The sequence below is a fragment of the Grammomys surdaster genome, unplaced genomic scaffold (genome assembly GCF_004785775.1).
Source record: "Grammomys surdaster isolate TR1022 unplaced genomic scaffold, NIH_TR_1.0 362, whole genome shotgun sequence".
Classification (NCBI taxonomy): Eukaryota; Metazoa; Chordata; class Mammalia; order Rodentia; family Muridae; genus Grammomys; species Grammomys surdaster.
This window is the reverse complement of record NW_021604781.1, coordinates 4,857,699-4,870,002: the sequence shown is the minus strand read 5'-3', so window position 1 is coordinate 4,870,002 and position 12,304 is coordinate 4,857,699.

Sequence of the window (12,304 nt, the reverse complement as noted above, 5' to 3'; positions counted from 1 at the left end):
ACACACAAACACACAGAGAGATACAGACCAATAGACAGACACATACAGAAACAGATCAACAGACAGACAGACACACACACACACACAAACACACACACACACACACACACAATTCACAAAGGCATATCTGAGAATTGATTTGCTCTCTTGGAGCCTGCTCTAACTTGACTTCACTTTGGCCTCTGTCCTTCTTTGCCCTTCCAGTAATATGAAACTGGCAAGTTCCAGAAAAATTCAACTTTTAGTAATAACTGTGATCTTATCTTACATTTTTATAGACATGAATACAATTCAATAATTGCATATACATTTAGCTTGTTTGATCTTTACAAAGTGAATAATAGGGATTTTTTATTTTTTTATTTTTTATTTTTTTTGCCCTTGGGAGAGCAATTTCCAGGCTGTTTTTCAGGATATTATTGAGACCAAGCCATTTCTACAATTGTGTCACATTACAGGAAATGCTCCATGGGTGGAAATTCTGTTATTACCTATTTTACTCTCCCTTAACAATTCTTTTTTTTTTTCTAGTGAAAAAAAAAAAACGCCAACAAAGCATTGCTTTAAACTGCAGGAACTAAATATTGGTGACATGTTATATATTCCGACATTATATTGTCATTTCTGTGAGCATTTTGAAAGTCAGAAGTCTTCCAAAGCTCTTATGCTGTGCTCTGAACTGGCCTCACTTGAAAGCATTTTGCGGCGTCACGGACCATTCCACTTTGGTAATTAACAAAGCTTGATTTTTCAGAACTGAACGTAAAGCATTATTAGCCCTGCTTTTCTTGACAGTCGTCCAGTCTATCTGTCTGTGCTCCCACTAATTCACTTGCAGTTTACCAAGTGGAGTTTAGAGGGAAATAGTCTCTTCTTCATTGTACAAATCTCTCCTGGTGATTGATTTTCAATAACAGAGACAGGCTCTTTTTCTGTGAATCTGAAACTTTCTACTTCCTCCGCTGCAGTGCATCTTAGTCAAGGATCTTCCGTGTCTGCCTGTAGCACTGACACTTACAGCTGATGAGGAGGGAGAGTCCCAGGGTTGGACAATAAGTGTTTATTGAGGTGACTTTTTTGATGTTTATGTAATATACAAACTTTAATGGTGAACAATAAATTACATCTTGTAGTATTATCTATCATATAATCCGTATTTCTCCAAGTTTTTTTCTCTTGACTCTATACTTAAGAATAGACTGTATACTGATCCTGCAATGCTGAAACTTTAATTATATTTTATATTTTACAAAGTAAACACAACTTAAAAGCTTCATTTCATTTTCTCTTCCCAAGGAAACACATATCTTTTCCATGGTCAAATTTTCTGGCAACTTTTTAATATCTGACACATGAAAAATATTGAGTATCAATTGTTATTTTTTGGTTTTGGTTTTTTTTTCAGACTGGGTCTCTCTATGTGGTCCAGGCTGTTCTGGAACTCACTATGTAGACCAGATTGGTCTCAAACTCCCAGAGATCCACATGCCTCTGCCCCCTGAGTGCTGGGATTAAAGGCGTGTGCCACCATGCACAGTTCAAGAGTCAATTATATTCAAGCCCCACTTTCTTTCTCCGTCTACTTGCCTACCTCTTTTTCAGACTGCCCCAGCACTGAAGCTATCTGTGACGTTCTAATTTTAATTAGCTTCCAAGTCTACCTGCACAATAGGGTTAGACCACAGGTCTTCAGCAGTCAACAGCTCTTTTGGATTCTCATGCCTAGCTAAAATTCTTTCCAAGTATTGGTGTTCTAAATGTTGACTGCAAGTTCCTGGTGACTCTTACTTGGACGTAAGCCTTGGGACATCTTAAAGATGGCGGTCACTGACTCACTTCACAATCCTATGACTCACGGTGTGTGTGTGTGTGTGGGGGGGTGCTCCACAAAGAAACATGTCCTGAGAGTTACCTAGGTCAAATCTAGATCTAACCAGTCTGGAGACTGGTGTGCCGCTCAGTCTATACAAGGTTCATATTTAATATATCGGCTATGTGGCTGTAGCTCTTTCCCTCACATTTGATTTTCTGTTTTTCCCTCATCTGCTTTATCAAAACAAGAAGAGAAAGACAATCTTCTTTAAATACAAAATACTCAGAAATTTTTACGTTCAACTTTTTCTTTTCTTTTTTTCCTACCCTTTAAAGTTGAAAGTTCAAGTTGAGTCTTGCCTCCATTTAATATATTGTCTGGGTTACTAAACAAATAGACAGTTAGAACTGCCAAGCCTTCCTTAGTCAAGGCTTCATAGATTTATCCTACTCAATATATTAAATGTGTTAAATTTTACTTTCATCTTTTATAACTATTTATCAATACTTGTGATATTCCGTTTTAATTTCTCATCAATTTTGTAACTACCAATAATTTGTAGCATTCAGAGTCATGTCAGTGATAGAAAATTCAGAAAAATCAGAACTTCCTTCTTCTTAAGCAGTGCTGGGAAAGAGCTCAAAGCCTTTCTTTTTTGCTTTGTACGATTGATCTACACTCTCGGCCCCTGGTTTTGTGACATGAGGTTTAATTATGTAGTTCATATTGACCTTAAACTCTCTAGGTAACACTGGAAGGCTGGCCATGTATTTTGCCTCCTGTGTGCATAAATTCTGGTCTACCACCATGCTTTTCAAAAGTTTATATTTTATAATTCTCTTACAGAAATATGACAGGGTAGTAAGTAAAATAATTTGCTGTACATTCAGTTGGAATTTTTTTAAGATTTATTTATTTACGTGTGTATGTGTGTGTGTGTGTGTGTGTGTGTGTGTGTGTGTGTGTGAACCTGCATGACTATATGTGCACCACATAGGTGCAGAGCCTACAGAGGCCAAAAGGGGGTATCAGATCTCCTGGAACTAGAGTTATAGGCAGTTGTGACCATTCAAGTGGGTGCTGGGAGCTGAAGCTGGCCATTTCTCAACCCCAAAGTCTAATCCTTACAGACAAGCGTGAACTGATTTCAAGGAGGGCAAAGAAAGACTTCTGTATACCTCTTCTACTGGAGTAAGTTCCCAGACCTTCCAGTAGGGGCAGACAAAAGTAGTAAATAGTATCCAACTTTATATACACCTTGGTTTTCCTATACACCTGTACCTATGAGGAAGTTAATTTATGCATGAGTCAAAAATGTGAGATTAAGAGAAACAAAAAATAATAAAGTAGTAGAGTAACAACACCATAATGTAAAAATGTTGCCAGCATTGTTGGTCTGGCACTGTAGGGTTATTTGTAAGTAAATTAGGGATGATTTGAATATAAGCACTCCTATATCAAAACAGCAGAGTTGGTAGCCAAGATGGCTCCTAAGTGACTGTGGCCTGGGAAGGACATACAGAAAGGTGAATGACAGTGGGCAGGACGGGTAGGGACTCATGGAAGCCCATTAGGCTGCTACTCAGAATGGACACAATTTGAAACTTCAGAATATTTCTTTCTGAAGTTTTTCTATTTAATAATTTCAGACTAGGTCAGATTTACAGAACTTGAAAGCACCAGTGAGGGAGAACTACTATAGACATTGCTTCCAGCTACAAAAAGCAAGCTTGAAAATAGTTGCCTTTGATATTTTCATGGTTGAAATTTAGACACGTCTTCAAACTGAGGCAGAATGGTAACAGTGAACCTTCATCCTCTTGTTCCCTTGCTTCTGCTGTGACTGACACTTGCCAGTCTCATGTCATCTCTACTGGCACCCACAGCCCCCCACCTCATAAATCATGAATCAAGCTCCAGTCACTGGGTTAACTCAACACAATGCTTTCATTTCTTTTTAAAGGATAAGAGTCTAAAAGCCGAATCATAATAGAACTTGTCAGAAGCCATCTAGGAAAGGCTAAAGACATGCAAGTGAGTTTTCTGGAGATGGCCCACCATTTTGCATGGCCTTCAGTGGGTGAGCTCTGAGATGCAGGGTCCTTAGAGACATCATCCCAGGATTGCTTCCTGCTGCTGATAGGCTTTTCCTGTCACTATTACAAACCTTAACGATTCCTGGGCATCAACCCACCCTATTGGTCAGGTTTTCTGCAGATTTACATGAAGATGTATTCTCATATAGCAATGATGTGTAGACAAGCTGATGATTTCATAATTCCTAAAAATGATTTTATAGAATTCCTAAATGTATACAAGTAATTTTGAGCCCTTTATAGTATAAAAGCTGCAAACAGAGCTCTGTAAACCTCCGTGTGTCACTGGCTAATCGCAGTAGGCAAAGAAGCAGGCTTGGAACAAATTTACAATCAAGGAAAACATTCCTTCTATGCTAGGCGTGAGTCTGTTATCTGGTAACAAAAGCTCATAAACTGGAGTGAACAATTTATTGTAGGTGCAAGAACAGAAAATAAAATATTGAATAGTTTATTTATACAAAACTTCAAAATAATAAGACCCAAGGCAGATGATTTGTTTCTTGACAAAACCATGCTGATTTGTGACATAAAAATCATTGCTTTGGACTTATAATGAACTTATGGGGGTAGTAATAGGTAATGAATGTTTAGTCAGATAGTAGTCTTAACGGAAAGACATGTAAAAAATTCTGCTGTTATTCCTTAAGTCTTATCGATTTATGACATGAATTATTGTCTTCTACTTACTATGAATTTATTGGAATGTAAAAGTATTTAGAAAATCATGTAATCAATTACCCTGCTGTAATGGTTCTACCTGATATTGTATGAAGTAATTTTTTACAGATGGTATAAATACTGAGAAAGGAGCTTGCTCATGGGAGCATTTGCTCCATCCACAAATGTGTGTGTGTATGTGTGTATGTATGTATGCATGTATGTATGTATGTATGCATGCATGTGTGTGTATGTAAGCATGCATGTATGTATGTATGTATATATGTGTGTAAGCATGTATGTAAGCGTGTATGTAAGCATGTATGTATGTGTGCATGTTTGTAAAGCTTTTGGAGCTTTTCTTTCTCTGCTTCATCCAGAGTATGTGGGTTTTTTTGTATGTATGATTATTATTCTTTTCCTTTCTCTCTCTCTCTCTCTCTCTCTCTCTCTCTCTCTCTCTCTCTCTCTCTTTCTCTCCCCCTCTCTCCCTCTCTCTTTCTCTCTCTTTCTCTCTCTTTTTCTGTCTCTTTCCCATCCCTCTCTCTTTCCCCTCATAAAGAATTAAAGAACTCTGAGCCTCTTGTCTGGCCTTCTAGGGGCCCTTGAGCCAAGAGAAAAGAACCTAAGCATTTTTTTTAATTCTCTGCTGTTAACAGCAGGAGCTAATCACCAGAAGCCTGTGGCTTTGGGCCATCAAATAACAAAGAATTAAAGAGAGAGTTAAATCCAGAAGCCAGCAGCTTCTGGCCCCAGAGTAGTAAGAGAGAGTTACAAGGCCAGAAATAGTCAGTCATTGGCCTTTGTCCAGTGCTGTGTCCTACCTCAGTACCTACCCCTAAAGGCCTGGGCAGCTCTGTATAGATAACCGTCCCAAAGTCATCAATAATTTTTAGTATCCAGTAATGATCTTATATCCAAGTCATATATTTTGCTTATTTAAAACAGAATCCCAATAAATCCTAACCATTAGAATTGGTCATGTGACTCCCTTTGTAGATTCTTCTCTCAATATGCTTTCCTGGCAAGTATTTTGTTGCCATAAAGAAATAGTAAATAGTAGCTTCTGCTTTGCATTTAGAATTGCTTTGGTACAATTCATTCAGAAAGAGCAAGATTAACCCTTATTTCTTCACAGTTTGTTAGACTAATGACTTTGGTCATTGTCACCAGTGTGCTCTGGTGACTTACACGTGACACATTTTAGTATTACTAGGATCCCATGCATCTAATTACATTGTTTTCTTTAAACTTTCTCCTCTTTGGTTGGTGGAAGCCTCTAGAAGTTGGCTCCCAGTTCTTCTGATGAGAAACTAGTACTTGCTGATAGCTTCCTTCTAGCTCTCAATTATGCTCAGACTTTTGAAACATTCTCTGTCCATACCTGAAAATGCCCATTTCTCCAACGAGTCCCTTCTCCTTCAGGGAGTGTTTGAGGATGCGAGGAAATGTGATGGGAACTTGCTGGGGTGGGAGGTTAGTGTTCTATCTATCTCCGTGCTGATTATGTGGCCATGTTGAGTTTATATGAAAGTGTGCAAAGTACATGAAGCTTTGAGATGGATTAATAGAACTCTTTACCTGGAATAGTCAAAGAAAGCTTCTCAAATAAGATACAGGGGCTGGAGAGATAGCTCAAGGCTCAAGAACACTCTGCTTTTTCAAAGGACTAGAGTTCAGTTCCCAGCTCCTTCATCGGGTGGCTCACAACTGCTTCTAACTTCAGCTCTGGGTAAATCTAAAGCCTTTTTCTGGCCTCCATGGTTCCTACACCCATATGCATGTGCAAATAAAAATAAAAAATTTAAACTAGGGAATGATACTGCACAGTACCAGTAACAAAGAAAGGCAAGATATGAAGGGTATTCTGGAAAGAGGAAACAAGGTACCCAACTGATAAGGATGAAGTTTCTAGAAGACACTGCCCTATGAAGATGGGTAGAGTGTCATTTGTATAGAAGAGTGACCAAGGTGGATCAAGAGAAGGAAACAGAAGCCATTTCCTGGAGGGAGAAGTCCAAGGATTTGAAAGTGCACTGGGGATTTACCTGCAATAGTGTGTCATCTTCAGACAGCTGCATTGTGAGAGTTTATTGGAAGGGAAAACATTCACAAGACTTATTCATTCATCCAGTTGTCCAACCACTACTTATTGAATTCCTTTGTGTTCCAGAGCTATGCTAGTGACTGAGAAATATGCCGTGACAGCCCAAGTGTAGGCACTGGCAATAGGAATGGTTAATTGGTTGGCATAGCAGAGATCATACATAGGAAATAAAAGCACCATCTGATTATAATTTGATTAAACACAAGGAGAGTATGTTATGCAATTTCACTTGCCAGTTTTTATTTTAGACATACATCCATATACTGTATAAATCATGATGGTATCTACTCATAGTTAGTTGGCTTTATATATAGCATTAAGAATAAAAGGGTGTTGCTTTTATATTTCCTGTTCCAGCTATTGGAAACACAGTAAATTTGGTTTGGAAGAGCCCGTACTGTAATTTGGCCTTGTAATACCACAAAGATTTGTATCCACTTCAAAGGGCTCCTTGAGCATTTCTCAGGAAGGTCATTTTGTTATGCCATTAAAAAAAATGAAAATACATTTGCCTGCATTGCGGACAGGCATAAAATCAATTGGTCATGTGACCCTCCCCATCCCCAAGGAACCAAAAATAGTAATAATAACCCGGGAAGTAATGCAAGTGAATTGTGAACATAGCACTCGGGTAATCAATTGCTTCTGAAGCATAGCCATGCATGCAGTATGTTTTAGTTTGGAAATAGCCTCTGAGGGAGCATTATTCATTCCTTTCCAATTGGGAAAATAAAGCTTGCATTGTGGATCTAGAAAATAAAAATGCATTTTGAGTTTATTTCCATTGATTCGAAGCTAAGAATGAGCTGCTATGAATGAGCCACTGCAGTAGCGTCTGTGTGCATAGGGTTCTGCTTTCTGGCTGGCCGGTTCTGATTGGGCGCCACGCACAAAGATCTTTACAGTTCTGCTCTACAAGCAGACTTCCTCCTCCCTGTGATTACAGGGTGAGGAGTTTTGAACTCTCGGCTGGTCTCGGCTGGACATCTTATTTGTATTTTATGATCTTCCTGGCAGTGACTTTCTACACAATAAAGCAAGTTCCTCACAAGCATCTTCTCTCCTCATCCCCACCCTCCTCATCCCCACCAGACACTCTGCAGTGTCAGAGATACAGTGGCGGTCCCTAAGCTATTGCCTGGATGCAAGCAATCTCAAGTCCAATCTCTTAATTTCCTCTTAAATAAAACAGGATAAGAACAGATGCTCGTCTGCCTCACAGAACTGCTGTGAACAGCTATCCTCTTATTAAATACACCCCCCCGAAGTGCTGTCCCTTAGCTACTGTCTCCATCTCATGGCTCACACAGCTAACATCTGGGTGAACGGACAGTAAGCACTACCCCTTAACTATCCACTGAATGCATTGTCAGCTATTGTCATTTTATCATTCTTTCTCCCAATACTTAGAGTAAGAGAGATTCTACATAAATTCAACTTTCAGTTACTCAGTGCACCAAAAATCTTGAAAACATCACTCAAAATTCTCCAAAGACTGAGGAAAGATAGCATCAGAGCTTTACTCTTCAGAGTCACTTGAGCTGGCTGGTTGTAAGTGGGAGAGGTCAGATAACATGAGGTAAAACCTGGACATCAAAACAGAGCAATCATGGGTTGTGCACTGGCTCTGGAGTGTGACTGCGCCTAGATAAGCCCTAGTTTTGTTTTCTGCAGGTTCCAATTAGTAGTAATTCCATCTTTAATAGAGAGATTAAATATGGTAGTCCATAGAGCATACCTAGTGCAATGCCTGGTGGGCTAAGCCTGTGGTGAGACACACATTCTCCAAATAAATAATGTGCAACCGCAACTCTGTAAGGCTTGCATTCTTGGTAGCTTCCTGTTCTGTGATATTCAAGGACTCAAGTTCTTTTCTTGTGAATACCTTGCCCTTGTGTAGGTCCCTGGAATGTCTTGTATCCTACCACCAGAGCAGGAAGAAGAGTCCGGTCCTGGTAACAATGTTATCATCTCTGTTCTTCACCTGGTAAAAAGTAGTCACACCTAGAAGAGGTGTGTTTTGTGATGCTATACAGAATGACAGAAATTGGGTAACTATTAGTGAAAAAATAGTTATTTCTCAAGGACACATTATCAGTACCTGATGAGGGCCTGCTCCCTTCATCACCCCCATTGTAAAGGGCAGAAGGGTTAACCTGGGACTATGGAGACGCACAACCCAACCACAGCAGTGGCTATTAAATGTCAACAGATTGAGTAGATGAAGACACCAGTAAGAGATGAACACTAAGGACAAAACATTTAAAATCAAGAGTTCTTGTGGAGATATGGATTTCTCCAATGAGAACTCTGGTGCATGAGAGAGAGAGAGAGAACATGCATGAGAGAAAGAGAGAGAGAGAGAGAGAGAGAGAGAGAGAGAGAGAGAGAGAGAGAGAGAGAGAGGGGTTTCCTATTCTGAATAGGAAACCTGAGGGAACATCTGCTTTCCAGCAACTGGAAATCTGGGATTCAAAGTGAAATTGTGAAACCCTGGGGACTCATCCTCTTAGAATGAATGGTTTATTCCTAAACACAATTAATTGCCAGAAAGGAGATGTGACAATTTTAACTTGCCTGATTTCTGACATAGTTGCCACCAGCTCTGTTTAAGTAATAAAAGTGTGGTAAGTAATCAGAATTCCCCAAAGGTATGGGCTATGAATATCTCATAGATTGTCCCCTCAAACAGTAATTCAAAAATGTTATTAACTCTGACCTACGGATATCAGTGGCAGTCCCTAAGCCATTGCCTGGATGCGAGCAATCTCAAATCCAATCTCTTAATTTCCCCTTAAACAACACAGGATAAGAACAGATGCTTGTCGGCCTCACAGAACTGCTGTGAACAGCTATCCTCTTATTAAACACCCCCCAATGCTTTCTTTGCCTCTGTCCCCATCTCATAATGTCAAATGTGTATGTCACCTACAAAATTGAATTGCTAATGACATCTGTGTCTTGGAACTGTTGTGATGATTAAAATACGGTTGTCTCTGAGTATCTGTGAGGAATTATTTCCAAGACTTTTTTAGATACCCAACTCTGAAGCTGTCCGGCCATGTGTCTGTCTGCCTTGCCACTAGGGTGCCCAAGCAACACCGGCAAGCCACTCAGGGGAGGCAGAACACAGTCCATAATAGGGGTTCCAGCCCTATTACAGTTCCCCGGATGAGAAACATCGAGGTCTGGGACAGATGCCTGGTTCTCAGTCTCCTGTGTACCCAGATGCCACTGGGGTACTGTGGGGAGTTGAGAGCAGTCTGAAAATCTGGGCTTCCACTACACACCAGGCAGCAAGGGGATGGCTGAGCCCCTGACAGGGGTGGACAGCCTAGATGACAGAGGGGCTGGAAGACAGAATGCATTTTCCAGGAGATCTAGGTGAGCCTCTTTATGACAAAGGCCTCTCCCAGCCCCTGCAGTGATCCTTTGTGAAGGAAACGGTTCTTGCTTGTCCAGACTGGTTTATTTGATGGCAGATATAAATGCATACATCTTATTCAGGGTGAACCAGGGATTAAATATCTTTTACAGGAAGAAATGCCCAGGAAGGGAAGCCCGTTGGTCCTCTCAGTGGGGTATTAATGGTTATGTGTTCCAGATCAGTGAGTTTGGCAGGGAGCTGGCATCAAGCCTACCATTCTCAATTCGGAGATTTCCTGGGGTTTAGGCTGGCTCAACCTTACCAGCTCTTCTGTCTGGTGGCACAGTCCACTTGTCCAACATGAAGATAGTCAAGTGCATGCTATATTTTGCTATTCACATCCCCCCATATACTTTAAATCACCTCAACACCACTTATAATATCTGGTACAGTATAAACAGTTGCCATTTTGTATTGCTTAGGGACTAATGAGGAAAAAGTCTGTGTGTGTTCAGTACAGACTCAGTTTTAAATAATGTCTTCTGTGATTGGCTGACTTGCAGGATGCAGACCCCACAGATCTCTGGCTCACCAACTTCCAAGTGTTTGTCACCATTGCTGTTACGTCTTAGCTTAAATATGCAAGCCAAAGGCATCCATTGTTAAGCTCAGACCCACATCCATTTTCTAGAAGAGTTTTTCCTTGTGCTTAGTAACTCCCACCTTGAAATCACCCCCATCCAGTTCTGTCCAGTTCTCTACTGAATGACAGGCCCCCAGCAGGAAATCTTCACATTTTAGTGCGTGCCACCTTACAACATCAAAGAATCCACTACCCAAAAGGCACTAGTGTATCTTTGGGGAAAGATTACAAAGGAGTTATGTTTCCCTTCTGCATGTCTTCAATTTGTGTTTCAGGGTTTAAAAGACTTTGAAGTCCAAAAAAAAAAAAAAATCATCTCTGGCCTGGGCCACCTTATACTCATGTGACCGTTTCTGCCTTGAAACAATGTATACGTTCCAGCCACTTGTTTAGGTTACTTTGCTGGTTTTTAAAATGCTTGCTCTTTTTACATAGTGACTTTCATTTAGGTTCTCAGCCTTTAGACTTTTTATATAATGTTCATATGCAAATCTATTACAACTGAGTGAGGCAATAAAATACAAATGAAGAGTGAACACATGTATGTTCTGTGTGCTGCGCTGAAGATGCATGTCTGATCTGAAAATACTGGTCTTGCTAGGAGCATGGGAATGTTTTACAGTTCGGTTTTATTCTCCTTTGCTTAGTGTCAAATACATTTCCCTGACAGGGGATGCTAACCTGATTACAACAGGCTACAGTGCCTGACCATGCTGTGCGATGCTATTTCTTTACAGAAATACAAGTCGTGGTCACATAGTTCTCAGTAGATATTTTACCTTTTCCAACCTCAACCATTCCATAGCATGGCTTGTGCCGGCTCTTCAGATAGACTGTGGGTATTGGGGGGGTGGTGACTGCAGAGAAAAACAGTGTGAAGTATAATTAGAGAAGCTAGGTCCCATAGCCATGCTAAAGGCAGTAAAAACCCATTAGAGACAGGCACAGAGTAAAGCCCAGTATTATCCGATGTACATGCTTCTGAGGATCGGTCTTGAATAAAGTGTGGTAGGAATACAAAAATAGAAAAACATAAGATTGTTGGAGAACCACGATAACGCGAGCCAGAGATCATGACAGACTAAAGCAGGTCTCCAAGGTAAGAAGAAGGCTGAAAGGGAACACTAGGGACTTCATGGGTATGGAGCTAAAAGGCTGTGCCGGATCTCCGGATCTCCACGTACTTTACCACAGGGTCACCTTGGCTACCAGCTTCCCTTGCTTCTCCCAAGGCCTGGAGACCATGTGCTTACTTTATCTGTGTTTCCTTGGATGCAGTGGCTGCTCTCATCTTTTTACAACTGGTTTCCAGTATTTTCCTTAGTGTATGCAGCAGGGTCTCATCAGCCTCGTTGTGTTTAGATCTGTCTGAGATCCTTGCTTAGTGCCTCAGAATTTTCACTAATTTAAAAAAAAATGGTGATTATTATTAATTTTACTATTTTCTTCTTTTCTTCACTCTTTTGGAGACTTCAATTCCATATATATAGGCAGCTCAGACTTTATACTCAGCTCTTTTCCCTTTGTGCTTTATTCTGGATTGTTCTTAGGGTATTAGATTCACTCTCTGACTCCTCCTCCTCCTCCTCCTCCTCCTCCTCCTCCTCCTCCTCCTCCT